Below are 21,705 nucleotides of genomic sequence, written 5' to 3'. Positions count from 1 at the left end.
TATACTTCCGACTTCAACTGTAAATCATGATTTTTAATTGAAATAACAATTGTGTCCTTCAAACTTTGCTTTCGTCAAAGAATCCTCAATTTGCAGCAATTACAGCCTTGTAGACCTTTGGCATTCTAGTTGTCAATTTGTTGAGGTAATCTGAAGAGATTTCACACCCATGGTTCCTGAAGCACCTCCCACAAGTTGGATTGGCTTGATGTGCGCTTCTTACGTACCATACGGTCACTTTTCACTCATCTCACGAATGTTCTTCTTTGTAATCCAAACACCTCAAACTTACATTTTTTATATTTTTTATAGGACAGACGAAACTTAGATTTGTCTGTCCATAACACCTCATTCCAATCGTCCTCTGTCCAGTGTCTGTGTTCTTTTGCCCATCTTAATCTTTTCTTTTTATTGGCCAGTCTGAGATATGGCTTTTTCTTTGCAACTCTGCCTCGAAGGCCAGCATCCCGGAGTCACCTCTTCACTGTTGCTGAGACTGGTGTTTTACGGATACTATTTAATGAAGCTGCCGGTTGAATACTTGTGAGACATCTGTTTCTCAAACTAGACAATCTAATGTACTTGTCCTCTTGCTCAGTTGTGCACCGGGGCCTCCTACTCCTCTTTTTATTCTGGTTAGAGACAGTTTGCGCTGTTCTGTGAAGGGAGTAGTACACAGCGTTGTACGAGATCTTCAGTTTCTTGGCAAGTTCTCGCATGGAATAGCCTTCATTTCTCAGAACTTGAACAGACTGATGAGTTTCAGAAGAAAGTTTTTTGGTTTTGGCCATTTTGAGCCTGTAATTGAACCCACAAATGCTGATGCTCCAGATACTCAACTAATCCAAAGGCCAGTTTTATTGCTTCTTTAATCAGAACAACAGTTTTCAGCTGTGCTAATATAATTGCAAAAGGGTTTTCTAATGATCAATTAGCCTTTTAAAATGATAAACTTAGATTAGCTAACACAACTTGCCATTGGAACACAGGAGTGATGGTTGCTGATAATTGGCCTCTGTATGCCTATGTAGATATTCCATAAAAAATCTGCCGTTTCTAGCTACAATAGTCATCTACAACATTAACAATGTCTACACTGTATTTCTGATCAATTTTATGTTATTTTCATGGACAAAAAAAATGTGCTTTTCTTTCAAAATCAAGGATATTTCTAAGTGACCCCAAACTTTTCAACTGTAGTGTAGTTCAACTAGTATTTTTTTCTAAAAATCTTTATTTAACTAGACAAGTCAGTTAAGTCTCCCGGTCTAGAGGTCTGGTCTAGAGCACTGGTCTAGAGCACTGCATCGCAGTGCTAGCTGCGCCACCAGAGTCTCTGGGTTCGCGCCCAGGCTGGGCTGGGTTCGCGCCCAGGCTCTGTCGCAGCCGGCCGCAACCGGGAGGTCCGTGGGGCGACGCACAATTGGCATAGCGTCGTCCGGGTTAGGGAGGGTTTGGCCGGTAGGGATATCCTTGCTTTAACGATACTATTTAATGAAGCTGCCGGTTGAATACTTGTGAGACATCTGTTTCTCAAACTAGACAATCTAAAAAAATGTAAAATGTAATAAAATGTATGCACTCTACTGTAAGTCGCTCTGGATAAGAGCGTCTGCTAAATGACTAAAATGTAAATGTTAAGAACAAAATCTTATTTACAATGACGGCCTAATTTTACAGTAGCTCGCTTGGTGGAAGTTGAACTAAATACAAATCTAGGTAGTCTTTTCAGTTGTTAATTCCTTTTTTTACACCAGGTAGTGGTGTAAATATCTATTGGAACTACAGGCTATTTTTTTTGCAAAAATAAAATATGGGTGAAGTAGGCAATAATTTCCTTGCTTTTTTGCATCAGAACTGCTTGAATTTCCAGATTGTGTTAACACACTAAAGGGCACTATTCTTGCGATTTGTAGCCCGAAATTCAGATTTATATATGCAAATTATTTAGGAAGTAGTTTGGATGTCAATGAACTACTTTTTCAAAGTAACTTTAGTAACTTCTTCCAGTGGAAAGTAATTGGTATCTTAGTAAACTATATTTTCAGAGTAGCTTTCCTAACACTGTTAGCAGTGATAGCAGTGAGATAGCAACATTATGTGCTACATTAGGGTACATTATATGGGGATTACCAAATAGTGACGCAGCTGAATAGTGAAAGTACGCAGTCAGTGGTGATCGTTGAGGTGCCACTACCGAGGCTGGAGTGACACAGGGGCAAGGTAAGGACTCGCTATGACAGCTCTCGTGTGTACATTGAATCTCAAACGTATAAGAGGAATGCGATATTTGAAGATGTTTTAAAACCATCAGAATTGTATATAGTACCGGCACCATAAAGTTTGATGAGTGTAAAAATATGTATTGGCTGGCTACGTTAGCTAACTTGTTCGCGTAGTCTAGCCAAGGTGGTCATGGCTAAAAATGATGCATTGCAAGCTCTTGTTCTTTTTGTATAATGTATACGCAACTACGTGGCTTCCGTAGGCAAGTGATTTATGTGTTTTTAGCTAACTATTTACACAATATTTGTATTCCTGCCTAAACTAGGGAGACATAACGTTAGATACCAAACACAGATGCTTGCTAGTTAGGGGTAATTTGTTATCCTATAAAGGAAACTAAAGCTAGCCAGCTAGCTATCTTTATACAGTAATGTCAGGTGATGCTGCTTGCCAACATGGGAGTGATTGCATTTTCTAAGTGGCAACTTTGTTGATGAAACCAGCTTTTTACTTATTCGCTCAGCTAGCTGAGCATTATAATATCGTTCAGCATCATTTTGCTTCTCTCAGGAGTGGCTCACTCTACAGGGGGCGTGGCAGTCACCAACAGTGACCGAGGTAAAGTCAGTTTCAGGTTGGATATTCGCCTGTAGTTTTCCTTACGTCCACCAACAGCAGTTATGGACCATCAACATAGTGACAAACCTAATTGTTCAAATTTTAATAGCTCTTTAACCATTACTTCTAAAACTTTCAAAACTGGTTGTAGCTAACCCGATGGCATAGACACGCATTGCACACTTTTTTTTTGTCGATTTACATCTCGCACTATTTTAAGTTTATTTATTTACATTTTTGAATTTCAATAGCTCTTTTGTCATGTGACCTACTGACTTCAAACAAGGTTCAGAATGTCCACCGACTACCCTTATACATTGCACACCCTTTTGTTTGTCCATTTTCATCTCACACGATTTTACATTAATTTGCCTGCTCTGCCCCCTGAAGGACAGTGTCACTCACACACCTATTCAATTGGGCCTTCTCCCTGGGGCCTTCCTGACCTCAAGGCAGCAATGAAGTCGCAGCAATGAAGAACGCGAAGGGTGGGAGAATTCTGGCAGATTTTCAGCACAATCTCCCCCCCTATTTTTGGCACATCTCCCCCCGTGCTGCCACCAGCAAGATGCCGCCCTACCCATGTCGCCCGTACCTAAATCCGCTACTGATTTTGTATTAGTCTATAAATACATCTCTTTGTCAAAATTCGTCATCTCCTATGTCTTATTCGACTAGTATTTTTGAAAGTGTAAGGATAATAATCACAATTTCCCTAGAATAACAAGTGCTCTTTTTGGATTTTTTTATGAACATTTCTTCAATCAAAAGTTTTTTAACGACAGACATAGCCAATTGAATAAGCCTATCATTATAGAATATGCATAAAATGCATCCTCCAATTGCAACGTTTGCCTGTGCCCACACATATTGTCTCAAGAAAATGTTATATTTTTAATACCCTCAAACACCAAGTTAGGCATATGCTACCAACTTTCAATTATCCATCATCCCTGTTAATCATGAATAAAAATTATTCACGTTTTACCTGTGAAAGTCCAAACTGCATCTCCCTTCCAATCATTGGATGTCAATCAGTTTCATGGGAATCAGCATTTCAATCTTCTTGAATAACTGTTTCCTGAGTGAATTAGAGCAGATGATGTTAACTAACTATTAGCCTGTCTTGCATTTTGTTTCAATCAAAGCAGACATCCTGCATAGTGGCTCTGAGTTTTGGTGCATAATGATATATGTTTTTAACTATTCAGCTTCAGCTAACCATCCTAAAATCTCATTAGAAATTAGGTGTTTTTTTTGTGGTTACCGTAATGTTATAGACCTGCTATGCTATTCATTATGTAAAATAGAAATACATCTTTATGTGATCTTGCAAGACATGGATTCAGCTTTGATCTAAGTTTACTAAAGAGCACCATTGTGAGAAGTGATAATCTTCTATTTGTAATTCTAATAAGTGATGAGTAGGACTATTAGGCAACATATCTTGACGAGTGTCATTTTAAGCGACAGATGCACTCTTCGTGGTTCTGAAAGGACAGCGCCAGGATCACATAATGACGTTAGAGAGGTTGACCCATCTTTTGGTGCTGAAGGACGGCTGAAGGATAGCTGAAGGATAGCTCTGTGCATTCGGCCAGTTCAGGAAGAAACAACAATAATTTGCAGTAGGCATAGTATAACTATTTGTAGGCTACAGCCTAATGTAAGCCTGGTGTGGTGTATTCATGCATTTCAATAAACTATTACTTAAATGCATTATTACCTCCAACTTGGCCCAATTCACATTTCCAATTGCCCACCCTGACATACCGAGCTAGAATGAGCCATGCGTCTCAACCAATAGCCAATGTAGGCTAAATATTCCAAGCAGGGCTACAGCCCCTTCCAGAAAGGTTCGGGCACCTTGGGCTTTGGGTGTCTTCGGCAGAACGGTGTCACCGTAACCAAGAGGTCACATATATAGTTCTGGGTACCACTGAGCAAGAGTAGAGAGGGGGTGTGTGGAGTTTAATAAACATCAAGGCAGACATACGGTGAATTACCGTTCATATTAGCCAAAGTGGTCAAGCCTTCGACGGGCCTCTGCACACGTAGCCTATAGTGAGTCATTATTCTGGCCACCGCCAGAGAGAACAGGGAGGAAACCACCGTGTACCTCTAGGCTGCTATACATATTCATTTGGTTTGTCTTTCTATCTATTTCTTTGTTATTTTTGTGGCAATTAAATAGAATTGATTTAGAATTTACCAGAATTAATTTTCCAGAAATAGTTTTACCTGCTCTGTCTATTCTCAGACTGAAAAAAGCAGTACACCCCTGCTAGTATAACACTGGTGTTACAGTCAAAAAGCAGCACAACAGTTTTCATTATTATTATTATCATTAGCATTATTATTAGCATTATTAGCATTAGTATTATTATTAGCATTATTAGTATTATTATTAGCATTATTATTATTAGCATGATCATTATTATTATTATTCATTATTATTATTATCATGATCTGTTATCACAGCTGCAGGAGTAAGAGGTGTGCCCATGTCATCCCTTATTCCATTCCTGGATTATCTGCAGGATTACAGATTAACCAGGGAGGGAATGAGAATAGGTGCTAGGCAGTTGCCAGAATGGTGACGTCAGATCTGCTCAATTTAGTGCTGGTGGTTTGATAAGACTACCTTTTATTGTGATGGTACACTTCACATTTAACTAATGCATGATGTACTGGGGATACTAATAAAGTCGACGTCATTGCGTGAGACGCAGTGTGATTTATGATACAAGGATGCAGACGATGTGGGGTTTGTCATCTGTGCTTGCAGGCCGCACCACAGCTACAGCAGCAGCAAGCAAGCCGGAAGTAACCTGGCGGAGGTGTGTGTATGGGAAGCCACTCATAGTGGAACCAGAAACTACAGTGCTGCAGGTAGCAGGGGCTCTACTCATTGTATCTGACTGTATAATAGAACATCTTGTCTCATTTTTGTAGATAGTAATTGCTTCGGCAATGAAATCAGGGTTCTTAAAGTTTGTTGGTATTTTGTTTTTTAGGCATGTGAAAAGGTGGGAGTGCATGTTCCTCGCTTCTGTTACCATTAGCGCCTGTCAGTTACAGGCAACTGTCCACTGTGTCACAAGGAGATTGATAAATCTCCAAAGGTATGGTATGTGTTTATGTGTTCTCTTATTAATGGTTTCTAAATGTCTGTATATTTAAATATTTAACTAGGTAAGTAAGTTAAGAACGAACTCTTATTTTACAATGACGGCCTACCCCCCCTGGCCAAACCCTAACGACCCTGGGCCAATTGTGCACCGCCCTATGGGACTCCCAATCACGGTTGTGATACAGCCCGGGATCGAACCAGGGTCTGTAGTGATGCCTCTATCACTGAGATGCAGTGCCTTAGACCGTTGCGCCACACGATAGGGTTGGAACATTTGAACTGACTCTTGACAAGAGAAGGAAAGCTAGGTAGGTAGAATCAACTGCAAACGCATCATCCCTTTGATAGTCTGTTTCTCTATAGTGATGTTTGCATTTCCTTCTTATTTGGTGATAATCACCAGTATTATAGTGTTTTTTAAAAATTACTTTTACTTACGTTTTCCGGTAGCCAGGGTGTGATGGAGTTTCTGTTGGCCAATCACCCTTTAGACTGCCCAATCACCCTTTAGACAGCCCAACCTGTGACCCGGGGGGAGAATGTGACCTTCGTGTAAAATCATAACATCATTGTTTCCTAAAGCTTCTAAGCCTCATTTAGAGGTTAGTCATGATGACGGTTCAGCCAATGGGAGGGACTGGTTAGTCATGATGATGGTTCAGCCTGTGGGAGGGACTGGTTAGTCATGATGACGGTTCAGCCAATGGGAGGGACTGGTTAGTCATGATGATGGTTCAGCCTGTGCGAGGGACTGGTTAGTCATGATGACGGTTCAGCCAATGGGAGGGACTGGTTAGTCATGATGATGGTTCAGCCTGTGGGAGGGACTGGTTAGTCATGATGACGGTTCAGCCTGTGGGAGGGACTGGTTAGTCATGATGACGGTTCAGCCTGTGGGAGGGACTGGTTAGTCATGACGGTTCAGCCTCTGGTAGGGACTGGTTAGTCATGATGACGGTTCAGCCTGTGGGAGGGACTGGTTAGTCATGATGACGGTTCAGCCTGTGGGAGGGACTGGTTAGTCATGATGACGGTTCAGCCTGTGGGAGGGACTGGTTAGTCATGATGACGGTTCAGCCTGTGGGAGGGACTGGTTAGTCATGACGGTTCAGCCTCTGGTAGGGACTGGTTAGTCATGATGACGGTTCAGCCTGTGGGAGGGACTGGTTAGTCATGATGATGGTTCAGCCTGTGGGAGGGACTGGTTAGTCATGACGGTTCAGCCTCTGGTAGGGACTGGTTAGTCATGATGACGGTTCAGCCTGTGGGAGGGACTGGTTAGTCATGATGATGGTTCAGCCTGTGGGAGGGACTGGTTAGTCATGACGGTTCAGCCTCTGGTAGGGACTGGTTAGTCATGATGATGGTTCAGACTGTGGGAGGGACTGGTTAGTCATGATGATGGTTCAGCCTGTGGGAGGGACTGGTTAGTCATGATGACGGTTCAGCCTGTGGGAGGGACTGGTTAGTCATGATGATGGTTCAGACTGTGGGAGGGACTGGTTAGTCATGATGACGGTTCAGCCTGTGGGAGGGACTGGTTAGTCATGATGACGGTTCAGCCTGTGGGAGGGACTGGTTAGTCATGATGACGGTTCAGCCTGTGGGAGGGACTGGTTAGTCATGATGACGGTTCAGCCTGTGGGAGGGACTGGTTAGTCATGATGATGGTTCAGCCTGTGGGAGGGACTGGTTAGTCATGACGGTTCAGCCTCTGGTAGGGACTGGTTAGTCATGATGATGGTTCAGACTGTGGGAGGGACTGGTTAGTCATGATGATGGTTCAGCCTGTGGGAGGGACTGGTTAGTCATGATGACGGTTCAGCCTGTGGGAGGGACTGGTTAGTCATGATGATGGTTCAGACTGTGGGAGGGACTGGTTAGTCATGATGACGGTTCAGCCTGTGGGAGGGACTGGTTAGTCATGATGACGGTTCAGCCTGTGGGAGGGACTGGTTAGTCATGATGACGGTTCAGCCTGTGGGAGGGACTGGTTAGTCATGATGACGGTTCAGCCTGTGGGAGGGATTGGTTAGTCATGATGACGGTTCAGCCTGTGGGAGGGATTGGTTAGTCATGATGACGGTTCAGCCTGTGGGAGGGACTGGTTAGTCATGATGACGGTTCAGCCTGTGGGAGGGACTGGTTAGTCATGATGACGGTTCAGCCTGTGGGAGGGACTGGTTAGTCATGATGACGGTTCAGCCTGTGGGAGGGACTGGTTAGTCATGATGACGGTTCAGCCTGTGGGAGGGACTGGTTAGTCATGACGGTTCAGCCTCTGGTAGGGACTGGTTAGTCATGATGATGGTTCAGACTGTGGGAGGGACTGGTTAGTCATGATGATGGTTCAGACTGTGGGAGGGACTGGTTAGTCATGATGACGGTTCAGCCTGTGGGAGGGACTGGTTAGTCATGATGACGGTTCAGCCTGTGGGAGGGACTGGTTAGTCATGATGACGGTTCAGCCTGTGGGAGGGATTGGTTAGTCATGATGACGGTTCAGCCTGTGGGAGGGATTGGTTAGTCATGATGACGGTTCAGCCTGTGGGAGGGACTGGTTAGTCATGATGACGGTTCAGCCTGTGGGAGGGACTGGTTAGTCATGATGACGGTTCAGCCTGTGGGAGGGACTGGTTAGTCATGATGACGGTTCAGCCTGTGGGAGGGACTGGTTAGTCATGATGACGGTTCAGCCTGTGGGAGGGACTGGTTAGTCATGATGACGGTTCAGCCTGTGGGAGGGACTGGTTAGTCATGATGACGGTTCAGCCTGTGGGAGGGACTGGTTAGTCATGATGACGGTTCAGCCTGTGGGAGGGACTGGTTAGTCATGATGACGGTTCAGCCTGTGGGAGGGACTGGTTAGTCATGATGACGGTTCAGCCTGTGGGAGGGACTGGTTAGTCATGATGACGGTTCAGCCTGTGGGAGGGACTGGTTAGTCATGATGACGGTTCAGCCTGTGGGAGGGACTGGTTAGTCATGATGACGGTTCAGCCTGTGGGAGGGACTGGTTAGTCATGATGACGGTTCAGCCTGTGGGAGGGACTGGTTAGTCATGATGACGGTTCAGCCTGTGGGAGGGACTGGTTAGTCATGATGACGGTTCAGCCTGTGGGAGGGACTGGTTAGTCATGATGACGGTTCAGCCTGTGGGAGGGACTGGTTAGTCATGATGACGGTTCAGCCTGTGGGAGGGACTGGTTAGTCATGATGACGGTTCAGCCTGTGGGAGGGACTGGTTAGTCATGATGACGGTTCAGCCTGTGGGAGGGACTGGTTAGTCATGATGACGGTTCAGCCTGTGGGAGGGACTGGTTAGTCATGATGACGGTTCAGCCTCTGGGAGGGACTGGTTAGTCATGATGACGGTTCAGCCTGTGGGAGGGACTGGTTAGTCATGATGACGGTTCAGCCTGTGGGAGGGACTGGTTAGTCATGATGACGGTTCAGCCTGTGGGAGGGACTGGTTAGTCATGATGACGGTTCAGCCTGTGGGAGGGACTGGTTAGTCATGATGACGGTTCAGCCTGTGGGAGGGACTGGTTAGTCATGATGACGGTTCAGCCTGTGGGAGGGACTGGTTAGTCATGATGACGGTTCAGCCTGTGGGAGGGACTGGTTAGTCATGTTGACGGTTCAGCCTCTGGGAGGGACTGGTTAGTCATGATGACGGTTCAGCCTGTGGGAGGGACTGGTTAGTCATGATGACGGTTTAGCCTGTGGGAGGGACTGGTTAGTCATGATGACGGTTCAGCCTCTGGGAGGGACTGGCAACAAGGTTTTTGGCATTGGACTTCTTAAAGGAACATGTTGCCATTGTGTGCTGACTGTGCAGGACCAGTGACCGGTACCGCTTCTTAGAGAGCTGTGGAGGACAAGAACATTGGTCCCTTCATCAAGACCGTCATGACCCGCTGTATCCAGTCCACCCACTGTGTCCGGTGAGTCAGGCTAGTAATCATAGTATGGTCCACCTTGGAAGCATTCATTATAGAAGGCAACACCTTATTATTACCAAGAATTTCAAAGAGGCAGACATGTATGCGCCAAATCATTTTTTCCCCCTTTTGTAGCTTTACCAGTGAGATTACAGGTGTGGAGGATCTGGGGACCACTGGCAGGGGACCTGCAGATTGGCATTCGTGTGGAGAAGATGTTCATGTCGGCGCTGCCTGGGAATGTGATTGACGTACGCCCTGTGGGAGCATTGACTTCCAAGCTGTATGCCCTCACTTCCTGTCCCTGGGAGACCAGGGATGTGCTTTACACTGTTGTGTATACAGTACCATCCGGTTCTTGGAATAGAGTCCAAGTAGTAGTATATAGAGTTTCTCCAAGATGGCGTAGCAGTCGGCCGTGTGTTTTTGTCTTGTCCCTTCCTGTCCATTGTAAACATAGTTTTTCCTAGTTTTTTTTCTCCGTATATATATTTAATATTTTAATATCACTTTCTATCTACGGACTGAAAATAATCTCCTGCAACCCGCCTCACCCAATGTGGTACGGATCTGCTTTTTTTTACACTTAAGAACTCAACTCATCAAAAGCTAGCCAGCAAACTGGCTACCAGCTAACTGGCTACTAGTTAGCCACGGCCCGCTGTCTAAAGTACATCGGACTGTTAGCTTAAGAGGCCCATCGGATAAATTCTTTGGCCACTATACCCACCATACGGAGCCCTGCTGATCCGTCGTCTGAACCGGAACCCCAACAGAAGCTAGCCAGCTAACTAGCGCGGACAACTCTCGCCAGTCTGCACAGCGCGACCAGAACAAACCAGAGCAAATCGGACTTATTTTTCTCCGTATCTCCGGATTCCTACTGCAAGCTCTGAACCTTTTTTTTCTTCTTCACCTGGATCATCACAGCTAGCTAGCTGCTATTCGAGTGGCCACTCCTGGCTAACGTCACTGTCCCGAAGCAAGAACCAATTAGCCTGGAGCTAGCCTTGCTAGGCCCATCTCCTGGCTAGCCAAAGAGGTCCATCAGCCACTACTTGGGCTACAATACCTCTTTTTGCCAACTGGCTTGGACCCACAACGACTCATCACGACTGGACCACCGACGTGATTCGCCCGATGGGGTTTTTCTCAACTGGCTCCGCCGTCGCTTCATCCCCTGAAATCCCATCCGCTAGCATGCTAGCTAGCGGCCTGCTACCTGTCCAGAGCACATCGGGCTGTTAGCTTAAGAGGCCCACCGGACAAATTCTCTGGCCACTATACCTATTCTGCCAATTGGCCTGGTTTACCACATGGAGCCCTGCTGATCTATCTGCCGACGTAACAGCACGAGGGGGCCACAACAGACTTTCTTCCGTTGTGACGTCTTACTAAAGGCCCTTCTGTTAGCTTGCTAGCCCCAGCCCGCTAGCTGCCTGAAGCCACTCACTGGACTCCTATGATCACTCGGCTACACATGCCTCTCGCTAATGTCAATATGCCAGTGTCCCAAAAAAGTTCTGGGATACTGTAAAGGCTATGGAGAATAAGAGCACCTCCTCCCAGCTGCCCACTGCACTGAGGCTAGGAAACACTGTCACCACCGATAAATACACTATAATTGAGAATTTCAATAAGCATTTTTCTACGGCTGGCCATGCTTTCCACCTGGCTACCGCTACCCCGGTCAACAGCCCTGCACTCCCCACAGCAACTCGCCCAAGCCTCCCCCATTTCTCCTTCACCCAAATCCAGATAGCTGATGTTCTTAAAGGACTGCAAAACCTGTACCTCTACAAATCAGCCGGGCTAGATAATCTGGACCCTCTCTTTTAAATTGATCTGCCGAAATTGTTGCAACCCCTATTACTAGCCTGTTCAACCTCTCTTTCGTATCGTCTGAGATTCCCAAAGATTGGAAAGCTGTCGCGGTCATCACCCTCTTCAAAGGGGGAGACACTCTAGACCCAAACTGTTATAAACCTATATCCATCCTACCCTGCCCTTCTAAGGTCTTCGAAAGCCAAGTCAACAAACAGATTACCGACCATTTCGAATCCCACCGTACCTTCTCCGCTATGCAATCTGGTTTCAGAGCTGGTCATGGGTGCACCTCAGCCACGCTCAAGGTCCTAAACGATATCATAACCGCCACCGATAAATATCATAACCGCCATCGATAAGAGACAATACTGTGCAGCCGTATTCATCGACCTGGCCAAGGCTTTCGACTCTGTCAATCACCACATTCTTATTGGCAGACTCGACAGCCTTGATTTCTCAAATGATTGCCTCGCCTGGTTCACCAACTACTTCTCTGATAGAGTTCAGTGTGTCAAATCAGAGGGCCTGTTGTCTGGACCTATGGCAGTCTATATGGGGGTGCCACAGGGTTCAATCCTCGGGCCGACTCTTCTCTGTACACATCAATGATATCGCTCTTGCTGCTGGTGATTCTCTGATCCACCTCTACGCAGACGACACCATTCTGTATACTTCTGGCCCTTCTTTGGACACTGTGTTAACTAACCTCCAGACGAGCTTCAATGCCATATAACTCTCATTCCATGGTCTCCAACTGCTCTTAAATGCAAGATAAACTAAATGACCACTGCCCGCACCTGCCTGCCCTCAAACTTAGAATATGTGGACAACTACAAATACCTTGGTGTCTGGTTAGACTGTAAACTCTCCTTCCAGACTCACATTAAGCATCTCCAATCCAAAATTAAATCTAGAATCGGCTTCCTATTTCGCAACAAAGCATCCTTCACTCATGCTGCCAAACACACCCTCGTAAAACTGACTATCCTACCTATCCTCGACTTCGGCGATGTCATCTACAAAATAGCCTCCAACACTCTACTCAACAAATCGGATGCAGTCTATCACAGTGCCATTCGTTTTGTCACTAAAGCCCCATATATCACCCACTACTTCGACCTGTACGCTCTCTTTGGCTGGCCATCGCTTCATACTCGTCGCCAAACCCACTGGCTTCAGGTCATCTATAAGTCTTTGCTAGGTAAAGCCCCGCCTTATCTCAGCTCACTGGTCACCATAGCAGCACCCACCCGCAGCACGCGCTCCAGCAGGTATATCTCACTGGTCACCCCCAAAGCCAAATCCTCGTTTGGTCGCCTTTCCTTCCAGTTCTCTGCTGCCAATGACTGGAACGAACTGCAAAAATCACTGAAGCTGGAGACCCATATCTCCCTCACTAGCTTTAAGCACCAGCTGTCAGAGCAGCTCACAGATCACTGCACCTGTACATAGCCCATCTGTAAACAGCCCAACCAATCTACCTCATCCCCATACTGTATTTATTTATTTATCTTGCTCCTTTGCACCCCAGTATCTCTACTTGCACATTCATCTTCTGCACATCTACCATTCCAGTGTCTAACTGCTATATTGTAATTACTTCGCCACCATGGCCTATTTATTGCCTTACCTCTCTTATCCTACCTCATTTTCACTCACTGTATATAGATGTTTCTTTTTTCTACTGTATTATTGACTGTATTTTTGTTTATTCCATGTGTAACTCTGTGTTGTTGTATGTGTCGAACTGCTGTGCTTTATCTTGGCCAGGTCGCAATTGTAAATGAGAACCTGTTCTCAACTAGCCTACCTGGTTAAATAAAGGTGAAATAAATAAAATAAAAATAAAAATAAAAGACCTTGGTGGTTATCAACTAATCTTTCTCTCCTCACAGGAAGACTGAATCCATTGACGTGCTGGATGCTGTGGGCAGCAATATCGTGGTGAGCACCCGGGGGGTGGTGAGGTCATGAGGAGTTTGCCCCCCATTTCCACAAGGTCATCAATGAGGAGTGGATCTCAGATTAGACCAGGTAAACCTGAGGTCCAGCTCATGTCACGTCCATACGGTCTTGACTGACCTTATCGGTCTGAAATTCACACTGAACTCTTTCTCTCAGGTCTGCGTATGGTTGAAGCGACAGCGCCACAATCAGCCCAATGTGAAGCATCTGGCCAGCTGGCGGCCACTTCCTGGGAGGACGTGTTGACAATGACGGCATATGACGGGGAAGGCGCTGGAGCCAATTGTGCGCCGCCCTATGGGACTCCCAATCACGGCCGGTTGTGATACAGCCTTGAATGCTTCTGTTTTATATTCAGACCTCCCTCCCCCATGTTATGTGTATCAACAAAGAGAGAACAGTCTATCCACAGTGTCTCATGACCTGAGTTGTAGCATGATCCTTGTTGATCTTGTGTTTGTGTGTTGTCCTTTTTTTAAACTCTCTGTAGACACCAGTAGCCGGTGACATCAGTGTTTTCGTTTGCAGTTGCAAGGAGCTCAAGGCACCAATGTCAAGGCCATTGTAGGAGGGATGATGGATGCAGAGGCTCTGATCGCCCTGAAAGATATGCTGAACCGCTTGCGTAGTGACAGTCTATGTACTGAGGAGATCTTCCCCATGGCAGGGGCTGGCCAAGGCAGAGTTGCCAGTGCTTCAGCAGCGGTTGCAATGCCTGCTTGCCTCCCAGGATATTTCTGTTGGTAGAACGCCTGTGACAAGTTTACTTCTGGTGACGTTTCAAAAAGACATTCTACTCAAATGCATGAAAATTCAATGATGTTGACACCATGGGAAACTGCACTGTAGGGTGATGAGGAGGAGCAAGCGGTGGCTGTGGGCTCCTGGCTCTCATTCACGCCACTGCTTGCTCTGTTTGCTACAAATATATGTTGTAACTTGTCACTCTGATCTTAAATGGATAGTGCGAGATTTTGGCAATTAAGCCCATTTCTACTTACCTAGAGTCATATGAACTCATGGATTTGTATGTCTCTGTCTGCAGTTTGAAGGATGTTGAAGGTAGTCTACAGGAACAACTAGCATGCTAGCGCAATTGCTAAATGAATATAGGGTAAACACTGGCTGAGCCTGAGGGGAACAGTGGAACATTACTACCTTCTGAATTCCTGCATCGCTGGCATTGAAGAGGGCGATTTGCTGCTCCTAGTTGGCACCAACCCACGCTATGAGGCACCACTTTTCAACGCACGCATCAGAAAGATGTATAGCTTGGGAGGTCAGGGTGGGATTTAAGTGCTGTCAAATCACTGGCATCTCAATTTGCATGTAAATAACTGCTTCCAGCTCCTGATTTACACTTTCTCTTTAAGTGGAAACTCTAAATCTGAAACGTGACTGGTGGTATTTTATGGATACTTCATGTACCCCTGGTAGTTGGCTTCACAACGAGCTGTAGGAGGCCTTGGTGGGGTGGGAAGTGGACCTGACCTACACTTACGATCATCTGAGGGAGTCTGCTATGGTCCTGCAGGAAATAGTTTCTGGGACCCACCCCTTCTCTAAGGTAATCATCTATTATTTACATATCTCTGATGTTTGGTCACTAAGTGTAGTCATAGAGAATTCACTATGTCAACAATTATTAAAAAATCTTGTTCCTAGGTTCTTTCCGAGGCAAAGCATCCTGTAGTGGTGCTGGGCAGTGGTTCCCTGCAGAGAGGGGAATGGAGCCGCTATAAATGCAGCCATGTCCACCATTGCTCAGAATGCCAGCAGTGGAGTAGGAGAATGCTGGAAGGTACTCAATGTGCTTCAACGCTAATATCTACTGCTGTACCTGATCTCACATTTTAGATTGATGGTGAATTAAAAAAAAAAAAAAATGCTATTGACAGATCAGTTTTCATAGCCAACTCCCTCTTTGTTTATCTGTCACTTACCCCCATTTCCTGTTCCTCTTTGGGGAAGATGCTGGCTGCAATGCTCTTCCACAACAAGATACACAAAAACATTTTCAGATGTGCAGGACTTAGAATAATATCCATGATCTTTAAGTGAGTCTTGTGTCAGACTGAATGTAGTTTTAGTTTCATAACTCTACACAGGGCACCATGGAGGCTCTGGGGCGGCGATGGCTGAAATCATTCTCCCTGGAGCAGCATACACAGAGAAATGTAGCACCTATGTGAACACTGAGGGCCGCGACCAGCAGACCAGGCTGGCTGTGACTGCTCCAGGCATGGCCAGTCATTATTGGAAGATCATTCTGCCATATCTGAGGTAAACTAATGTTTCATCACACTAATCAGTGTATGTGTTCATGAGTTAGTATCATTGTTGCGGGTGGGGGGTGGGGGGGGGGGTTACCCTAAAGCTTGCTGGAGTGACATTGCTCTACGACACCATGGATGAGGTGCGTGACAGACTGGCGGAGGTTTCACCCAACCTGATGCGCTATGATGATGTACACTCACACAAACCCCTCTCTCCTCCCTGGAGCTCCATAAAGAATATACACTGCTCAAAAAAATAAGGGGAACACTTAAACAACACAATGTAACTCCAAGTCAATCACACTCCTGTGAAATCAAACTGTCCACTTAGGAAGCAACACTGATTGACGATACATTTCACATGCTGTTGTGCAAATGGAATAGACAAAAGGTGGAAATTATAGGCAATTAGCAAGACACCCCCAAAAAAGGAGTGATTCTGCAGGTGGTGACCACAGACCACTTCTCAGTTCCTATGCTTCCTGGCTGATGTTTTGGTCACTTTTGAATGCTGGCGGTGCTCTCACTCTAGTGGTAGCATGGGACGGAGTCTACAACCCACACAAGTGGCTCAGGTAGTGCAGTTCTTCCAGGATGGCACATCAATGTGAGCTGTGGCAAAAAGGTTTGCTGTGTCTGTCAGCGTAGTGTCCAGAGCATGGAGGCGCTACCGGGAGACAGGCCAGTACATCAGGAGACGTGGAGGAGGCCGTAGGAGGGCAACAACCCAGCAGCAGGACCGCTACCTCCGCCTTTGTGCAAGGAGGTGCACTGCCAGCGCCCTGCAAAATGACCTCCAGCAGGCCACAAATGTGCATGTGTCTGCTCAAACGGTCAGAAACAGACTCCATGAGGGTGGTATGAGGGCCCGACGTCCACAGGTGGAGGTTGTGCTTACAGCCCAACACCGTGCAGGACGTTTAGCATTTGCCAGAGAATACCAAGATTGGCAAATTCGCCACTGGCGCCCTGTGCTCTTCACAGATGAAAGCAGGTTCACACTGAGCACATGAGCACATGTGACAGACGTGACAGAGTCTGGAGACGCCGTGGAGAACGTTCTGCTGCCTGCAACATCCTCCAGCATGACCGGTTTGGCGATGGGTCAGTCATGGTGTGGGGTGGCATTTCTTTGTGGGGCCGCACAGCCCTTCATGTGCTCGCCAGAGGTAGCCTGACTGCCATTAGGTACCGAGATGAGATCCTCACACCTTGTGAGACCATATGTGAGACCATATGCTGACACATGCACATTTGTGGCCTGCTGGAGGTCATTTTGCAGGGCTCTGGCAGTGCACCACCTTGCACAAAGGCGGAGGTAGCGGTCCTGCTGCTGGGTTGTTGCCCTCCTACGGCCTCCTCCACGTCTCCTGATGTACTGGCCTGTCTCCTGGTAGCGCCTGCATACTCTGGACACTACGCTGACAGACACAGCAAACCTTTTTGCCACAGTTCGCATTGATGTGCCATCCTGGATGAACTGCACTACCTGAGCCACTTGTGTGGGTTGTAGACTCCGTCTCATGCTACCACTAGAGTGAGAGCACCGCCAGCATTCAAAAGTGACCAAAACATCAGCCAGGAAGCATAGGAACTGAGAAGTGGTCTGTGGTCACCACCTGCAGAATCACTCCTGTTTTGGGGGGTGTCTTGCTAATTGCCTATAATTTCCACCTTTTGTCTATTCCATTTGCACAACAGCATGTGAAATTTATTGTCAATCAGTGTTACTTTCTAAGTGGACAGTTTTATTTCACAGAAGTGTGATTGACTTGGAGTTACATTGTGTTGTTTAAGTGTTCCCTTTATTTTTTTGAGTCGTGTACTTTTGTACCTGTTTCCTCCAGCATCTTCACAAGGTCCTTTTCTGTTCTGGGATTGATTTGCACTTTTCTTGGCTGATTTCTTTAGATTTTCCCATGATGTCAAGCAAAGAGGCACTGAGTTTGAAGGTTTGGCCTTGAAATACATCCACAGGTACAACTCCAATTGACTCAAATGATGTCAATTAGCCTATCAGAAGCTTCTAAAGCCATGACATAATTTTCTGGAATTTTCCAAGCTGTTTAAAGGCACAGTCAACTTAGTGTATGTAAACTTCTGACCCACTGGAATTGTGATACAGTGAATATAAGTGAAATAATCTGTCTGTAAACAATTGTTGGAAAAATTACTTGTGTCTTGCACAAAGTAGATGTCCTAACCGACTTGCCAAAACTATAGTTTGTTAACAAGAAATTTGTGGAGTGGTTGAAAAATGGGTTTTAATGACTCCAACCTAAGTGTATGTAAACTTCTGACTTCAACTGTAAGTATAAAATATATGGATGAGCAGTGACAGTGGCTAAGATGCACTAGATAGTGAAGGATACAGTATATACATATGAGATAAGTAATGTGAGATATGTAGACATTCTTAAAGTGGCATTATTAAAGTGACTAGTGTTCCATTTATTAAAGTGGCCAATGATATCAAGTCTGTAGGTAGGCAGCCGCCTCTCCGTGCTAGTGGTGGCTGTTTAACAATCTGATGACCTTGAGATAGAGAGAGAAGCAGTTTTTCAATGTCCCAGCTTTGATGCACGTGTACTGACCTTGCCTTCTGGATGAAAGCGGGGTGAACAGGTAGTTGCTCGGGTGGTTATTGTCCTTGATTATCTTTTTTGCCTTCCTGTGACATCGGGTGTTGTAAGTGTCCTGGAGGGCAGGTAGTTTGCCCCCGGTAATGCGCTGTACATTCTGCACCACCCTCTGGAGAGCCCTGCGGTTGTGGGCGGAGCAGTTGCCGTACCAGGCGGTGATGCAGCACGACAGGATGCTCTCAATCGTGCACCTGTAAAAGTTAGTGAGGGTTTTCGGTGACAAGCTACATTTTTTCAGCCTCCTGAGGTTGAAGAGGAGCTGTTGTGCCTTCACCACACTGTCTGTGTGCGTGGACCATTTCAGTTTGTCGGTCATATAAAACTTTCCACCTTCTCCACTGCTGTCCCATCAATGTGGAAAGGGGGGTGCTCCCTTTTCTGTACCATATGAGTGAAATAATTAATTACAGTTTTCCTTCCAAAAAAGTATGTTAAAAAGCAGTGTTTCTGTGTTGGAATGGTGTGGGCATACCCCAACAACAGAAGGGTCTGGGCGTATACCAGTCATAAAAATATTGATTAGAGTAGATCGCTAATTGGCCAGCTCATCCTCTTCAGTAGGAAAACATCATCCTCTATCAGGAAATAACAAGCATTTTTGAAACGGTCGGTTTGACTTGCCTAGTTAAATAAAGGTTCAATAAAATGTAAATAAAATACAAGTTTGAGGTGGCGGTTTTTATGTGTTTAAAAAAAATCACAATTATGCTTTGGCCACATGATTCAACAACATTATTTTGGAATGAGTTAACAATATGAACTTTTAAAAGTGAGAATTTCACTGGACAGTTACTTTAATGTATTCTGAAAAGTCAATGCAATAGATACAGTACCTATCCAATCCTTACTTATAAAAATAGCTGTTAAACATCCATAGACACATATTTATTATGCAGTAAAGTCATTCTAATAGATGCCTATTCCTCTCTCACTTTATATGCACAACTTCCAACCCTATACAGCAGTGGTTCTCAAACCTAGTCTCAGGACCCACAGCCGTTCCATCCATTTGATCTATTCCAGAGCTAGCACACCTGATTTAACTTGTCAACTAATCATCAAGCTCTTGACTAGTTGAATCATGTGAGGTAGTTCAGAGCTACAACAAAATTGTAAAACGTCTGGGGGTCCCTGAGGAGGTTTGAGAACCAACTTCCTCATACCCTTATTGACCAAATGCACTACAAGCACCTTTCAGTCTTCCAGCTGCATAAATAGTTTATTTCCTGTATGTATATTACAGCTGTGAATTGTGTAAAGATTGTATTTTCCCCAATGACTATTGAGAATATGCTGCTTTGTAGATAATGTATACAAGAAACTATTTAAGAAATCAATTTTTCTTCAGTAGTAATCAATGGTAAAGCACAACATGTTCTTAATCTGTAGATAAAGCCTGTATAGAGCCATTGGTCAGCACAATCTATCACAGTGGAATATCTTATGTGCCACTTATTATTATTATTATAGCACAGTTTATACCAGTGATCACAAATATTTGTATTACACTGTTGAAATATTTACTAAATATTTCAAATTTACTAAATTGTAATACCTTCATTAAATACTTGTTTACAATCACACACCCACAAATGCATGTAGTATGGTCAAATTGAGCTGGTAACATGTGCCTTTCAAATCATTAAGGCAAGAAAGTAAAAAACTAACTTTTAAACACTTTCCTTGGGGAAAGAAGATGACAAATGTGGGATGTAGGGCCTTAAACTGCGTTCCTATAATGTTTTAGCGTTCCAAGTGTTTAGTAGGTGATGGGCACGGGATGCATCAGCATTGGGCAGCAGTGTTGCAGCCAGAGTAGAGAACGCATTCATAAAGAATGTGACATCAGCCCGTTGCCAGATAGGAATTTGACATGTGTTAAATGACAGTTTCGAAACCATGTTGATATAAGCAGGGAAATGTCACTTATTTAAAAGTACATAACTATAGTTACTCTACTCTTCAATCAGCATTGCCATGCATGCAGTCGACAAGACATAACATTGCATTTCTTCCCTGCTGTAGCTTATACAAAGTTGAATTTCCAATATGGTAGAGAGGTTGTTGTTGGACTGTGGACTGGTGTCATGTCCCCGCAGTGCCTGTAGTGGTGCTGTGAGGAGTCTGCTGTGGACTAATCTAAAATCCTCAGCAGCTCCCACCTGCTAATGTTTGCTGTGGATAATCTACATTTACATGCATCAGTATTTTCAATGATATTGTATTCAGATAGGAGCATTATTATTTACCTAAAATATCGAATATCGATGCACAAATAGGCGAGCTGGTTGTAATAGGCACTTCTACTCTATCAGGAGCGAATACCTTACACAGCCTATACAAATTGAAGGTAAGTGAAGCCTCGACTTCGATTTTTGAGGAGGCCGCTTATGGCGCAGGACTAGTCGGGACGACTTTGCTACTCGAGGCCCTAGGGTTACTAGGTCTGATAGGTCTTATCGTTTCATGTTAAATGTTTAACCTTTGATCGTTATCTGTATCACACAACATATGATTATGGTAGTTACGGAGTTGTTTTATTATATACATATCTTCACAACGTTTCGTTATTCACCTAAATGTATTAATTTTCTTAAAAAGAAAATGACCAGATGACTTGCGGGCAATATTTCGTTTAAGGCCTTTTTGAACGAGCCTCTGTGCCTCCCCTTGCCTTTGTTTTCTATTTGCCACAAATTAGGCGGTTTGATTGTCGTGAAATCCTAATCTTAAGTACTTTTTATATTTTAAACTATTTCCAAATACACTAAAATGTATTGTAAATTCCCCATTTTCATAGAAATCTTCTATGTATTGATGTTTCCGTTTCCTGGCTACCGCTACTTGTGTTTTTAGCGTAGCTAGCTAATGTGCTAGCTAGTTAGCTACCTATCACTAGACCGTAGCAGGCTAAAATTGCAATTTTATAAGGTCGTTTTATTGTATGATGTTAATGTATACGTTAACCACATATCTACATGCGTACTTGTTGTCCAATGCCTATACTCTGTTTTCGGATTATTGCAAATTTGCCAGAATGCAGCTATTTAGTTAGCTAGCGAACTACCACACAA

General features: G+C 44.8%; 1 protein-coding gene across 9 annotated transcripts in view; it reads left to right on the top strand.

Annotated features, from left to right (window-relative positions):
• The first annotated feature begins 2,136 nt into the window (after window positions 1-2,136).
• The window catches only part of LOC129816700 (INO80 complex subunit D-like), a 32,747-nt gene continuing 13,178 nt past the window's right edge, over window positions 2,137-21,705 (top strand). Inside the window, exons 1-10 of one of the 9 annotated variants that reach the window (XM_055871498.1) lie at window positions 2,137-2,223; window positions 5,633-5,736; window positions 5,862-5,969; window positions 9,819-9,924; window positions 10,057-10,172; window positions 13,644-13,782; window positions 13,870-14,032; window positions 15,151-15,280; window positions 15,379-15,514; window positions 15,822-15,996. The gene's annotated coding sequence lies outside the window, so the exon portion shown is untranslated. Of the gene's footprint in view, window positions 2,224-5,632; window positions 5,737-5,861; window positions 5,970-9,818; window positions 9,925-10,056; window positions 10,173-13,643; window positions 13,783-13,869; window positions 15,281-15,378; window positions 15,515-15,803; window positions 15,997-17,900; window positions 17,967-20,695; window positions 20,982-21,705 lie in introns of those variants that run through there. The other 8 variants (XM_055871496.1, XM_055871494.1, XM_055871492.1 and 5 more) reach the window with 8 other exon arrangements.

Source organism: Salvelinus fontinalis, chromosome 19 (genome assembly GCF_029448725.1).
Source record: "Salvelinus fontinalis isolate EN_2023a chromosome 19, ASM2944872v1, whole genome shotgun sequence".
NCBI lineage: Eukaryota > Metazoa > Chordata > Actinopteri > Salmoniformes > Salmonidae > Salvelinus > Salvelinus fontinalis.
This window is presented reverse-complemented; position numbering and strand designations above follow the sequence as displayed.